The sequence below is a fragment of the Myotis nattereri genome (assembly GCF_964212035.1).
Source record: "Myotis nattereri genome assembly, chromosome: 14".
NCBI lineage: Eukaryota > Metazoa > Chordata > Mammalia > Chiroptera > Vespertilionidae > Myotis > Myotis nattereri.
Window position 1 is genome coordinate 30,314,879 of NC_138089.1, and position 15,440 is coordinate 30,330,318.

General features: G+C 45.2%; 2 pseudogenes across 2 annotated transcripts; both read right to left on the reverse strand.

Annotated features, from left to right (window-relative positions):
• Positions 1-579: 579 nt before the first annotated feature.
• LOC308529378 (large ribosomal subunit protein eL31-like) lies at positions 580-956 on the reverse strand (annotated as a pseudogene). The gene has a single exon. The product of its transcript is annotated as a large ribosomal subunit protein eL31-like (transcript).
• A 12,753-nt stretch (positions 957-13,709) lies between these two features.
• On the reverse strand, positions 13,710-14,574 carry LOC308530067 (glutathione peroxidase 1-like; annotated as a pseudogene). Its single transcript has 2 exons — positions 14,493-14,574; positions 13,710-14,176 (listed from the first exon to the last, which is right to left on the reverse strand). The product of its transcript is annotated as a glutathione peroxidase 1-like (transcript).
• Positions 14,575-15,440: the final 866 nt, after the last annotated feature.

Genomic DNA, 15,440 nt, shown 5'->3' on the forward strand with positions numbered 1-15,440 from the left:
GCCACTGCTGAGGCTCGCCATGTGCCATGCTCTGCCACCTGCTGCAGGCTCCTGCCATGATCTGTGCGCACCCCCTGGTGGTCAGCGCATGTCATAGCGACTGGTTGTTTGGTTGTTCCACTGTTTGGTCTATTTGCATATTAGGGTTTTATATATATAAATACTTTGAATTCCTAGGATAAACTCAATTTGGTAATGAATATATTATCTTTTTCATAAATTGCTAGATTCAGGTTGCCAATATTTTGTTTTTGATTTTTGTATGTATGTGAATGAGTGCGATGGGTCCTTGGTTATCTTATCTATCTATGCTTTTGATATCAGTTACAATAATTTCAAAGAATAATGGTGGGGAGTTTAAAATATCTGTTCCTTGAAAGTTAGGTAGAACTCACCTTTACTTAAAAATTTTTTTTAAGATATATTTTTATTAATTTCAGAGAGGAAGGGAGAGGGAGAGAGAGATAAAAACATCAATGATGAGAGGGAATCATTGATGGGCTGCCTCCTACACACTCCAACCAACTGAGCCACACTGGCCAGGACTCTTTCTTGCAGTTTTATAACTTTATTTGATAATCAGCAGTTAGTTCTCATCCACTTTAACTGTCGATTTTTGGAAGTGGTAAAAGGTACACAGGTGACCAACACACAGAACTTGTTTAGTGAATCTTCATCCTCATTATGTTTTCTGGACAACTGCACCTGGATACACTGTGGCCATTGCTATTCCTTTGGCCCAGACAGCTTTGCTCAACCTGGTGTCCATGCACACATCTGGAGTTCCCATCTCCTTCCTGGAAGGTTTCTGGATCTCTTTAAGTGCCCGAGGGGCCACACTTCTTGAAACCCGCTTCATGAATGTGCTTGTGAACGTCGATGGTGTATTCTCTGCTCACTACCACGTTGATGGCAGAACGGCCCTTCTTCTCGCCACCCTTCTTTGCAAGAGCCATTATGCTGGGCCCAAGTTGGAAAAAGTCTTTCTTTTTAAATATTTTCCCCTTTGAATCATTTGAGAGTAGGTTTCAGGTATCATGCCCCTTCTAACTTAGTATTTGTTTCTTAAGAATAAGGGCCCTCTCTTACATAACCAGAGGGAATTTAATAATTCAAGAAATTTAATATTTATCTAACGGTTAGACTCTTTGGCACAGTTCACATTCCACTTTTTTGCTAGCTGTCCCAATGTCTTCTATAGCATTATTTTTTTCTGGCCCATAACTGAATTCAAGCTGTATTTAGTTGTTATTGCTCTTAGATTTCCTTTAATCTGAAATAGTCCCTTAGAGATTCCTTTGTCTTTCATGACATTTACTAGTACATTTTGGAGACTATAGGATAGTTATTTTGTAGATGTCGCTCATGTTGAATTTGTCCTATGTTTCCTCATGGCTAGGCTTGAGTTATGCACTTTAAAAAAAATATATTTTATTGATTTCAGAGAGGAAGGGAGAGATAGACACATCAATGATGAGAGAGAATCAATGATCAGCTGCCTCCTGCATAACCCCTCCCCTGGGGATTGAGCCTGCAACCCAGGCATGTACCCTGACCGGGTACTGAAACATGACCTCCTGGTTCGTAAGTTGATGCTCAGGCACTGAGCCATGCCATCTGGGCCTGTTTGACGTTATGCACTTTTTTTGTAGGAGTACTACAAAGTATTGTTTGCATCTCAGTGTGTAACATCATGCGTCAACTGATGACAATTTGTGATAATTATTTGATTAAGGTGATATCCAACAGTTTTCTCCACTGTAAAGTTACTATTTTACCATTTTTCACTTTAAAATTTTTTTCTTTATTTTACTATTTTAAGAAGGAATCCTGAGCCCTGTGTGGGAGTTGATGAAACGTGCAGAGAAGCCGGTAGTCAGTCACCTTTACCTGGGGCCTTTGGGGATCACAGCCTGATGTCCTTCCTGAGTGTTTCTGCAGAGGCCTCCTGTCACCTGAGCCACTCTGCCAGGAACTCCCAGGGCTCCCAGATCATCCCTTTAGCCTTCCCTCTGGTGGGAACAGAACTGCCTTCCCTTCTTTCCATCTCCTCTTTCTGCCTTATCTGACCTGTATCACACGGACTTTCTGTCTATATGGGCAGGTGCCACAGCAGCTCCTAACCTGGACTCTACAGGTGCCTAGAGGTCCCAGGATGGGCTTTGGGAACCCCGGCGGCCATACCCTGCACCAGTCCCTTTGCCCTGAGTGTCACTGATGCACAGCCCCTACATATTCCCTGTCCAAAGGGATGTCCCTGCTCTTTGATGCTCCATGACAAGAACTCTGTTCAGAATTCCTCCAAATGTCTGCCCCACACAATGGCAGGCTTGCTCCGACCAGCCAAGCAACCCCAGGGAGAGATATCTGAGTAGGCCAGGCCGAGGGACCCCACCAGTGCATGAATCCATGCACTGGGCCTCTAGTACGCATATGAAACCTTTGGTTAATATCTCTTCCTGCCTTCCCCCCCTCCTCCTTCCCTCTGAGATTTATCAGTCTGTTCCATGTTTCCATGCCTGTGGTTTCCACTCCTGCATTGAGCGTCTGCCCCCTGGTGGTCAGTGTGCATCATAGCTACTGATTGAATGGTCGAACGGTTGCTTAGGCTTTTATATATACTGATGGGAGCATATTTATATATGTGGTCTCTCATTGACCAAAATGTCATTTTGCAGGGCCTGACTGTATATATGATGCACTCCTTTGTGTCTGCCTTTTTTCACTTAACATAATGTCTGAGATTTCAACCATGAATTGTAATGTAGATATATATATAGCCATAGTATGCTGTTTTTTATTGCTGTGGAATATTCCATTGTGTGAATATACCTTAGTTTATTTTTTTATTGAAGGGCGTTTGGATTGTTTCTAATTTGGAACTATTATAAATAAAGACACCATGCACATTCTTGTAAAATCTTTTGGTGGATATGGCACTTACTTCCCTTGGTTTATGCCAGTCAAAATGAAGTAAACAGCGCCATGAATTGTTGCCAAGTGCACACACCTATTCAGCTCCCCAGCAGCCTCTGTCCTGTACTCTTCTGCCAGTACCTGCCCCAAAGGTAGCCACTGTTCTCACTTCTGTTACCACAGAGTGGTTTTCTCTGTGCTTCGATTTTATATACATGGAATCACATATTATGTATGGGGAGGAGGTGGAAGAGATGGAGAGGAGAAGGTGGAAGTAGAGGATGGTGATGATGAGGTGGGGTGGAGGTGGAGGAGAAAGAATTGAAGGAGGTGGGTGGAGAAAGAGGAGGAGTTGGAGGTTGAGGAGGATGAGGAGCATGAGGATGAGGAGGAGCAGAAGGAGGAGGAGGGGGAGCGGCAGGTGGAGGATGTGGCCGTATGTCACAATGGCTTTCCACCACCCTAACCTAGTATCTGTTGGATTTCTCTTTACACACTTGGTATCTTTTATTCCTGTCAACAATGGTGAGTTAGATATTATCTTTACGGATGTTAAAAACAAAGCTAAGAGAAGTGAAGTGATTTTCCACATAATAAGTGGCAGAGCTGGGATTTGAACCCACGGCTCTCATATGTTCTTTTCTTTGAATTTTGAATGAAACTCTAATAATGTTCTTTCTGTAATAAGTGTTACACTAATTTGGTAAAGGAAGTTCCCTGTGCCTGTTACTGTTTTTAAAAGGTAGTTATTCTCTCTTTGAACATTGATAGAACTGGCTGCATTGAAGAAATCTTGCCAGCAGATGGCGACCCCAAACCAGTAACTCAGGATACCCATCAAGGCTTTCTGCAGGGGGTCATGGATCCCTGCTGTGTCCTTGCCTGGGTCTGCCTTCACCTTGTGATTTCTGGGTTTCTGTATTCTCAGCCTCTACTACCTGGAGGCTCACGCTAATTTCCTAAGGCTCTCAGGACGAAGTCCTCACGCTCTAGACCAGTGGTTCTCAACCTTGGCTGCACATTAGAATCACCTGGAAATCTTTTTAAAATCCTGATTTCTGGGCCTCATCCTCCGGAAATTCTGTTTCTTTGTTACTAATGTTGTGGCCTCACCCCAGAACAAAGAAACAGAATTTCCGGAGGATGAGGCCCAGAAATCAGGATTTTAAAAAGATTCCCAAGTGATTCTAATGTTCAGCCAAGGTTGAGAACCACTACTCTAGACCCTTCTGGTCTGGTGAGTTTGAGTCCCTGCTTCTGTTGCCCTTTGTCTCACTCCCTGTCTGCTAATCTCAAAGAGCTCTGTGCGCTCCCACACTCCAAGCCCTTGTCCTTGCTGTTCACTCTGACAACCCACCCTAGAGGACCCCTTCCCCCTCCCCCAGTCTGGTTAATGCCTTCTCATTCTTGGGGACTCAGCTCAAGGATCACCCATTCTGCCCAGCCCCCTTCCCCCTCCCCTCACCCCCCCAACATGCCCAGGTTGGTGGAGCCCCTTCTCTGTGCTCCCATCTGTCACAGCACTGGTGGCCTGGGTCCTACGCCTTTTGGCATGGCTGCCTTCCTCCTAGACAGTCCCCTTGAAGGTGGGCACTATGTCCTATTCATGAGGTTATTCCTAGTGCCAGGCATGGGGGAGGTGCAGAAAACAAACAAAAAAACCAGAACAAACCTGTTGAGTGAATGAATGAACAAATGAGTGTTCACAGAGAGGGCAGTGGTCAGATCTGGGGAAATTCTGCCCAAGGGCCTCTGTGGAGCCCGGAGGGCTGAGCCTTTGTAGACACGGACAGGCATCACAGGGAGGGGGCTCTTCCTGGTTTGCAGGGAAGGTATTTGTGTTTTCTGTTTGCAGCATTTCTTGCATCATCTCAACAGCCTCTTTGAATCTCCTTAAATACCTCCAAGGAAGGATGCATTTTCTCGAGATGTAAAAAAGAGTAATTTAAATAAGTGGAAGGAAAATGCATTTTAATTGCATTATTATACTAATTTATGTCTCGTGCCCCCCTTGAAAAAGCCCTTTTTCACAGTGTGGAAGCACATTAGGGTTGGGAGTTGAGACTAATTGTTTCAGATGGCTGCTGAGAGGAAATGGGCTTTGTTTCTACAGCTCTCAAAGCAGGTGGATAAACAGGTCTGTTTTATTCTCTCTTCAAGGCCAGACAGGGTTTCATGACCCTCAGGGATCACAGCTGCAATGTCTGTGCTCCAAGCACAGCATCTGGCATATAGTAGGCGCACAGGAAGAATTTGCTCCCTGGATACATGAATGGATAATAGAAAGAGGTGGGACTGAGTAACATTCAAGATGGTTGGGCCACTTCTGCAGTGACATGCTGTGCCATCTGTTGTAGGGGGAGGAGGAAATGACTGAACATCTGCTGGACTCCTCTGGGCTGCTAGGTATGAGGTGGCCACTGGACACGTCTTCTTGCTTAATCTTCACAACCACCAAGTGAGGTAAGGCCAGTTTTCAGAAGAGCAAGTTGAGGTGCCCAAGGTTTCAGTTTGCAGAAGGCCAGAGTCCATATGAAGAATGGATTCCAATACTTGTGCTCTTTCCTCCTCCCCAGTGAGGCTCTTTTAAGCAATAACCGTCACACATTGAACACCTACTATGTGCAGGCAATAAACTAGGCGCTCTCTATATTATCTCAGTATCTGGCACATAGAGGGTGTCAGGTAAATGGAAGTAATTACTATTAATATGGATTCTCACAAAACCCTCTTGTAGAAGGTGTTGTTAACTTCCACAGTGTAAGCCAGTGCTTGCTAGACTTTAACAGAACACAGATTCTGGTTCGGTAGTTCCGGGACATGACCTGAGATTCTGCCTGTCTGACAGGCTTGATCATGCTGGCGGCACATTGAGAGGGGAATAGGTAATAGAGCTGAGGCTCAGAGAGAGCAGCTGATTTGCTGCGGAAACCCAGTGGGATGCAGGAGAAAGCTCTCATCGTCTCCTGCATCTTGGTTTCTGGTACAGGTGTCCACAGCCCTGAGGGTACACCTCCGGGGCGGTGCTGTCCACATGGCCAGGGCACACTCTGCGTGGGGGCAGGCACAGTTCCAGGCCGGAGCTGTCCAGCTGCAGAACTGCTTCTCTGTTTCTGTCTGGTTGTTGTCTTCTATATGTCACCATTTTTTTTTGTTTTTCTTTCTGTTAACAGCTTTATTGAGACATAATTGACACACCACATCATTTACCTATTTATAGTGTAGGAGTGAATAATTCTTACAGAATTGTTCAACCACCACCTCTACCATTTTTAGAACATTTCATCACCCTGAAAAGAAACCCTGCATCCTGTAGCTGTTACTTTCAAACTCCTCTAGTTCTAGGGAACCAATAGTATACTTTTGATCTTTACTGATTTATACATTCTGGACATTTTCTATAAATGGAATGATATAATATGTGACGTATTGTGACTGGCTTCTTGCACTTAGCTTAAAGTTTTCAAGTTTCACCCATGCTTAGCACCAGTATGTCATTCCTTTTAATGATTGAGTAATATTCCATTATATGGATCTAACAACTTTATCCATTCATCTGTTAGTGGACATTTCGGTTGTTTTCACTTTTTAACTATTATGAGTAATAATACTATGAATATTTGCATTCAAGTTTTTGTGTGGACATGTTTTCATGCTTTTGGGCATAATACACCTAGGAGTGAAATTTGTGTGTGAAATGATAACTGTATGTTTAACTTTTTGACGAACTTCCACACTGTTCTCCAAAGTGGCTACCCATTTACATTCCCACCAATAAGGAATGAAGGTTCTGATTTGTCCACATCCTTGTCAACACTTACTATGATTTTTTTTAGTTGTAATCATCCTAGTGAGTGTGAAGTGGACATCACAGGATCTCAACTTTGAAATGTAAAAATTACTTTTTATAATAGCTGCTTTCAGGCTGCGCTCTCTTGACCTCCCCTTCTTTGCGGGTGTCATTCGCTGTCCCCTCATCAACATCTGAACTAGGTTATGCAACTTTTCAGCTACTTGTACATATTAGAAGTATCTCACTTCAGTATTAAAGACTCAATCCTGTTCCCTTAAAAAATGCAAATTCATGTCTGATTCTAAACTCGCCTTCCCTCTCAGAGCTATGTTATCAGGCATAATGAGGGCAGGATAGTAAGAAGCTAGGAAAATTCCTTGGCAAATGGAGTGGGGAAACTGAGACAATAGGGAATTCAAACTGGCCTCATCCAGCACCCTGACTCACCTGCCTCCTTCTCCCTTGCACAGCCACCCCTTTACACATTAAGCCCTCAGGACAACCAGGTTCTGATCAGCATCAAATAATCTTAGGAACAAAGCCTCAGGTCTGTTGATCACAGAGACAAAGTTTTGGTCAAACTAGAGATAACACCTAGGCCTCACTTGTGTTTCAGATCCAGCCCCAGAAAAGCAGCGAAACCAGATAGTGACACCATGGCTGACATCAGGACCAGTTTAATGGCCAATGACCCACTACCCTAGCACCAACCAATCAGTAGAGACCTCGACCCTGACCCTATATGCTCATTTTGATGCATCAGCCTATGAAAGGACACTTGGAAAACTGATGAATATTCTATTGAGATACTCTCCTGAGACCTCCCCTAAAATTCCCATCTTGAGAACACAGATAAAAACCCTCAAGACAAATGACCCAGTGCTCGCTCTCCCTGGAGCATGCCCCCCCTTCTTTTTTCATGCATGTATCTGCTTTCTTTCTCCTAATCTTTAAGGGTTCAGATGAAACTTGCAGTGGCAACTTATCCTGGGCTAACTTGTTGAACTTCTCTTCAAGGGCCCTTCTTTTGCCTCTATCACTTGTTTTCTGAGTCCATGCAGCCTAGCTGGCTCACTTCTTCTGACTCTGACTTTCTTTCTAAAAGGCCAAGGCAGCTCACTGAGCAACCTGCTTGAATCTCCTCTTCAAATGTACTTAAACTTTGCATGCTAAATAAACTTTCCCTTGCACAGGAGTTCTTGGCCCTGAATTATTTTTTGGCTGATCTCAAGAACCAAGGTCCAACATTGCCTCTAACAATAACCCCCTCTTCTTTTCTGTTCTAAGTTCTGGCTTGTCTGGTGGGGCATGAGAGGGCACCTGTCTCCTCACTTGGCAGGAAGACTGCAGGCCTTTCTGTTGGTCAGTGCTGGTTTGTCCATCCACACAACTGCTGTTAAGGCTTCTCTATGGAGAACACCCAAATGCAGGCTTTCTTGGGGGTGCATCACTGAATCCTTTTGAGGACCTGAGCGACCTACTCACTGTACACTCCCTGGTGTTGGAGACCTGGCTCCACCTGATGGTTTCTGCCACCAACCCGGAGACCCTGCCCAGGCAACCCACCTCATAGCCCCTTCCTGTAGAGGCCTGCAGCTTTGGTCACTCCTAATAGAATCTCCTCCCTTGGTCTTGAAGGGGTTCAGAGCAGGTTTCCCCAAGATGTGCTACTTTGACATGTGGATTATTTTGAGCTGAAAGCAATGGAGACCCTGCATGCCCTGATTAAATTTATTTATTTTTTTAGTTTGTTAATCTTCACCTGAGGATATTTTTTCCATTGATTTTTAGGGAAAGTGGAAGGGAGAGAGGGAGGGAGGTAAGGAAGGGGAGAGAGAGAGGAGAGAGAGAGAGAGAGAGAGAGAGAGAGAGAGAGAGAGAGAGAGAGAGAGAGATTGAGATTGGTTGCCTGGTTGCCTCCTGCTTGAGCCCTGACTGGGGACTGGGATCGAACCTGAAATCTAGGTATGTGCCCTTGACCAGGAATCGAACTCGAGATCCTTTGGTCCACAAGCTGACGCTCTAATCACTTAACCACACCGGCCAGGCCAGATTAAACTTTTACCTCTCCCTTAAAGATTTTAAATTGGAGGCCTTGCCCATAATAAGAGTAATTACAAGAAATAACTTTTTATGACCTACCTATAGGGCAGGGAAAACTTCTAATTACTGAACATCTGCTCTTCTTATCATCCTGTGAATAACCTTCCTCCCTTCTGAAACCTCAGGTGCCTTCCCTCATATTTAGCTCAGCATGTCAAACACAGCAGTAGGAAAAAGTAGGTTTACAGTTGTTTGACTGGAAAACAATACAATAATTAATAAATAGTAATACAAGAACACACTGTGTTTCATGTACACGCAGCTGTAAACCTACTTTTGCCAACCCATATATAACTCATTTTACCTTTCTGTCTCTGAACCTCTCGTGTATGTGGGGTCTCCATCTATGTATGTGGGTTTCCCAAATGCATGTATGTAATTACACTTGGTTATTTTCCTTTGTTAATTTGTCTCATGTAGATTTAACAGTTAGACCAGCTGAAAGAAGTTAGCAAGGTAGAGCAAAATCCTTCCTCTGCCCCAGTCTCAGCGCAGGAGATAAGTGCAAAAGCTGGGCATGGATCAGCCTCTCTCTGTGATCACTGTGCATGTCCCAAAGCTGAGGACCCCACAGGTTGCATTCATATCTCTTCTTCCACTGACTGGGCGTGGGTGCGGGTGGCAAGGGTGAGGTGAGTAGTGGAACCCTGGAACTGAAGGCCCCGGCGAGGAATGCTGCCCCCACTGCCGAGACTTCCTGAACTGAGAACATGGGGAAATTTATTGTCTTTCCCATCTCAGTTTTGGATTTCAATGGTGAAACCAAGAGAAAAGAAAGAATCCCACCTTAACCTCATCACTTCCTCTTTGTGGGTCAGGGAGGAGGCCTTCCAGGGCAGCTGGGTGGGTGAGGAAGCTCTGTTCTCAGGAGACTCAGGCTAGGCCAGGGGTCGGCAAACCGCGGCTCGCGAGCCACATGCGGCTCTTTGGCCCCTTCAGTGTGGCTCTTCCACAAAATACCGACTTCTGCGCATGGGCCACGAAGTTTCAACCGCACTGTACGCGCGTGCCCGCACGTGGTAATTTGTGGAAGAGCCACACTGAAGGGGCCAAAGAGCCACATGTGGCTCGCGAGCCGCGGTTTGCCGACCACGGGGCTAGGCAAACAAAGTAATCAGTCACCTCCATGGTTGCAACTTTGAATGACATTCAAATGAAAATGCATGAAAAGCATTTCTTAATCAGGTATCATGAGTATGGAAGCAGACACAGAATGTTGGTACAACCACTCATCTTGTACCTTCTCAGAACTTGCACACCCAGCCTGGACAGGATCTGTTTGCATTTGCTATTTCCTATACCATTTCTCAGGGTCCGAGCATGGGGCTAAGAGCAAATCCCTACTCTTTCTTTACTTGCTCTGGGACCTGGAGAGAGTTGCTGAATATTTCTAAGCTTTGGGGTCCTTGTCTGTAAAATGAGAATATGAATACTGCTGACCTAATAGGCTTGTGGGGACTAGAAAAAGACCATGTGTGTATGTTGTACCAAAATACCATATAAACAACAGAAATTTATTTTTCACAGTTCTGGAGCTAAAAGCCCCAGATCAGGGTGTTGGCAGATTTGGTGTCTGGGGAGGGCCTGCTTACTGGTTCATAGATGGCCACCTTCTCACTGTGTCCTCCCGTTGTTGAGTGGGGGAAGGAGCTCTCTGGGATCCTTTTTACAAAAGCACTAATCCCATTCAGGAGGGCTCCATTCTCATGATCTAACAACCCCCAAAGGCCCCAACTCCTAATAACATCACATTGTGGGTTAAGATTTAACATTTGAATTTTGGAAGGATACAACATTCAGTAGCAATCCACCTTATTTGGAATTTATACAAGTTGAGTGTTGAATTCTTTCTCCCCTAACTTCATCACAATTTTCTTTAAATGAATAATTTAAATCACTGCCTTCTCTAATTGCAGAATAAAAACTTATTTCCTGGTGTAGAGGAAGCCAGTCAGCAGTTGGGGAGAGAGGCTGTGTGGAGAGGTGTGATGGGTACCCTCAGAAGCTTCTTGCCCTGGCAACCTGTCTTCCTCTCCCACCATCACAGAGTCAGCCTTCCACCCAGGACCTCCACCCGACCACACAGACCACACGGAAGGGGTAGAGATGCAGGAGAGATCGCATGTTTAAAGCTGTCTGGTTTAGCGCTACATTAAAGCATTCAAATATAGCTCGAATCAGGCAGTAGAATAGTAACAAGAAGGACCTTTTTAACAAGCTCTGCATTGTGTTTAGATCTAAAAAGTAGTGGAAGCACTCTTAATTTTGTTTAAATGTACTATAAACTTCTTCAGAAGGAAAGTCACAAATTATAATTGCCCATTGCAGAAACGAAGACTGCTGGGATTTTATGGTTTGGAAAACCCAGAGAGTCAGGAAAAGAATTTTTAAATGTTCATTTTGAGTTAACATCTCAACATCTCAATTTATGATAAGTCATAAATGCAATTAATGAACTATGAGTATCTCCTACTCTTACAAATTTTATGGCATTCCACAACTTTCTTAAACAAGTTTCACACTTAGACATCTATACAGATAACGGCTGCCACTTAGGTGAGTAAAGATAAGCTCTGAAACACTCAAAAGGGAATCAGGCACCTCAGTACAGAGCAGGGTGTGGTCTGTCTCCTCTTACTGAGGACCTTCACCTCTGTTTGTCAATCAGCTGAACAAAAGCTCTTTGCTTAGTTAAAAAACTCGAATATTCAGTTTTCTTATCATTTTACAGACAGCATCTTAATTTAAAAAGTGCTTTTGGGTCCTAGAAATGGTTCCAAAGTTTCCTCCTCATTAGATATGATTTTCTTATTAGAGGGAGAGAGAGGTTCTCCTCATTGAATCAGCCTGAGTTCATCCCAGCAGGCTCTCAGCAACCAGCATGTGGCCTGTCCTCTTTTCTGGAATCCAGGAGAGGGCATGAGGTCCAGTTATCAAGGATTCTGGCTGCTTTTCAATTTAGGATTGGAGTCTCAGATGCCCCAGTGACAACATAGACAGTGCCTCCTCCAGCCCCATTGCTGTGTGGTACAGTCAGCTGCCCACCTGCCTGTGTCACTCAGGGTTGCAGGCTTCTTTGTCATCTTCATTCTACGAGAGGGGAGGGAGCTGATGAATTATGCTCCATTCTGTTGACTGTTCTCCCACCATGGCTTGTGGAGGGAACTGGCATGGTAACAGCATCACCTCGAAGAGCACAAGGGTCAATTGATTGTGTGGGACCAGTTGTTAACAGCAACCCCACAAGGCAGCCACACAGTGACAAGTGAAAATTTGGGCTTTCTTGTGGACAGGTCAGACATTTCAGCTCTCACCCCACCTGGCCTTCAGAAGTGGAAAGGAAGCCCTTAAGTTGAGTAAACTCCAGTGATGTGGTAGACTTGGGGGCTTGCATACCTAAAAACCACTCACAACTTGCTTTTCTCTACCATAGAAAGTAAAAAGTGAACTTTCCAGCTTCCCTTGCAGCTAGAGGTGGTCATGTGATCTAGTGCTAGCCATTAGGATATACGTAGGTAGAATTCCCATTTCAAGTGACAAGACAAAACCCTTTGCTCTTTGCTCTTCCCCCTCCTTGCCTGGAGAGGAAGCAGATTTTCTGTGACCACAAGGATGAATCACAAACTAAGGTTGCTGAGCCAGGAGCCTGGATCCTTGAGGATATCTCTGAGCAGCATTTTAGCCCCGGACTGCTTAACTTTGGGTTTCTTATTATAGGAGGAAAATATACCTCATTCGTGTAAGGCATTGTTGGTTGAATTTCCTGTTGCTTGTAGTGGAACCCATTCATTTAAAAAATATATTTTTAGGTTATAGTTGACACACAATATTACGTTAGTTTCTGGTATACAACATAGTAATTAGGTGTTTATAGATCTTATATAGTGATCACCATGGTAAGTCTGGTAGCCATCTGTGACCATATATAGTTATTACGATATTATGGACTCTGTTTCCTATGCTGTTCCTCACATCCCTGTGACTTATTTGGATAATTCTATAACCAGCAATTTATACCTAGTGATCACCATGGTAAGTCTGGTAGCCATCTGTGACCATATATAGTTATTACGATATTATGGACTCTGTTTCCTATGCTGTTCCTCACATCCCTGTGACTTATTTGGATAATTCTATAACCAGCAATTTATACCTCTATTCCCCTTTATCTTTTTTGCCCATCCTCCTACGCACTTTGACATGGCAACCATCAGCTCTGCATCTATGAGTTTGTTTCTATTTGCTTTGTTTCTTAGAATGGGCAGTGAATCCCATTCTTAGCCACAAAAGAGAGGCCTAAGAGTGCAGGCACTGTGTTGCTTAACAACAAGGCTTGCAGCTGCTCAAGTGATTAATTGGGAAAACGAAAGAAACGTGCTGGTGTTTGTAACCTCAGCTGGTGATGTGGATCAGGCAGATTCGGGCATTATCTCATCATTCCAAAAGTAGCACTATGACAGAGCATGGCAGGTGCGATCCACTCTGATACCCAGAGATATTCAGGGAGGGATTTTCTAATTATAAAAGTAATGCAGGCTCTTTGTACAAACAGTGGAAAGCACAGCAAAGTCTAAAGAAGAAATTACTGGAATTCCCTTCTATGGAACATTGTGATGCATTTAAACGTGGCCTTTATCCTTTGTGCAAGCACACGTCCACGCGCACACTTCTTGACTTTTATTTTTCTTCTTTTTCTTTTTTCTTTTCTTTTTTTTCTGCCAACACCAGACAGTTTATTGTGAAAAGCCATGGCATGGGAGGGGGAGGTTGGGATGGACAGGACCAGGGCCCATCTGGGGGCATTTAGCTGGACATCAGGCATTCCTCCGTGTAGGTTTAGAGGCAACACCTTCATAGATAAGCCCCCAGATGGCTGGGTGGGTTGGGTGGGGGTGCCCTAGGCATTGCTGGGCCCCTTGGGCAGCAGGGCTTCTATGCAGGCTCGATGTCAATGGTGGGAAAGCAGTGGCTGTACCTGTGCACAGGCACGCCGTTCTGGCCCACCAGGAACTTCTTGAAGTTCCAGGCCACGTCATTGTGGCACACACACGGGAGACCAGGTGATGAACTTGGGGTCTGTCATGAGTGCAGTGGCGTCGTCACTGGGTGCGGGCAGAGCTTCCTGCAGGAAGACAAAGAGGGGGTGCACCTGCGCGCCATTCACCTCGCACGTCTCAAAGAGCGTGAAGTTGGGCTTGAACCCACCACCAGGCCTGACATACTGGTACTTGAGAGAGTTCCGGATCTCTTCGTTCTTGGTGTTCTCCTGATGCCCGAACTGGTTGCAGGGGAAGCGGAGCACAACCAGGTCCCCCAGCCCGAGGCGCTGCTGCAGGTCGTTCATCTGGGTGTAGTCCAGTGGTTCTCAACCTTCCTAATGCTGCGACCCTTTAATAATAGTTCCTCATGTTGTGGTGACCCCCAACCATAAAATTATTTTCATTGCTACTTCATAACTGTCATTTTGCTACTGTTATGAATCGTAATGTAAATATCTGATATGCAGGATGTATTTTCATTGTTACAAATTGAACATAATTAAAGCATAGTGATTAATCACAAAAACAATATGTAATTATCTATGTGTTTTCCGATGGTCTTAGGCGACCCCTGTGAAAGGGTCGTTCGACCCCCAAAGGGGTCGCGACCCACAGGTTGAGAACCGCTGGTGTAGTCGGACCCCTTGTGCCTCAGAGCCAGGTCATCTTCTCAATGAGCAGCACCTGGCCCCTCAGGGAGCCCAGGTTCACCGGCTCCCCGCCACCCAGCAGGCACAGAGCTGAGCACGCACATGGCGTGGGGATTGCAGAAGAATAGGGAGTGCTGGGGACAGGAACACCTGTTTTTCCCACTGAGGAAGCAGGGTGGGAGCTGGGATTATGGTGTGCAGGACTAAGAACAAACATTTTGTTTAATAGATGGTAGACTGTGGGGTAACTTTCACTTTTTAAGAAACGAGAAGAGAGCGGACCCAAGGAGGCCAGGGAAGGCCATTCATGGACTGCAGAGAGCAAAGTGCTGCCCTCTGCCCAGGCCCCTTTGTTTCTCACTCAGAATTTTCTCTGTGGTGACCTGTCCTTAGGGGAGCACAGTGACCTCTGCACAAGATTGTCTTGTTCTTCAGGATGAGCCAGTGGTCAGGGTCTCCTGACAGGCCTTGGAGGGATGGTCAGCACTCAGAGTGGGGACACCTGGGTCCCTTCCTGCTGATTGGGGCCCCAGAAGCCTTGGAGGAGAAGGAGGAAGAAAGGGATGGTAGGAGGAGAGAAAAGGAGGAGGGGAGAAAGGAATAACAATACTGGAAGAGGCAGAGCACTGTAGTCCCCTAATGGATGGGTTTCTTCCAGCCCCATACCCAGCCCTGCTCTCCTGGGTTTGCATTTCTGGGCCAACAGCGTGTTAGTGAAACACACACGGGGATCAACTTCTGCTTATGCTTCTTACTGGTTGCGACTTTGGAAAGGCCTTTACATTTCTGGAGACTCTGTTTCCTTTTGTGTTTCATGGATGATGGATAAGGCCATCACAGCAGCTACCTGGGTGCAGGGTGGGGGTAGGAACCAGACACCGGACCCTCCCTGGGGCTGTGCCTTTGCTTTACTCAGAATTTGGCAGGGTGGTCTGTGCT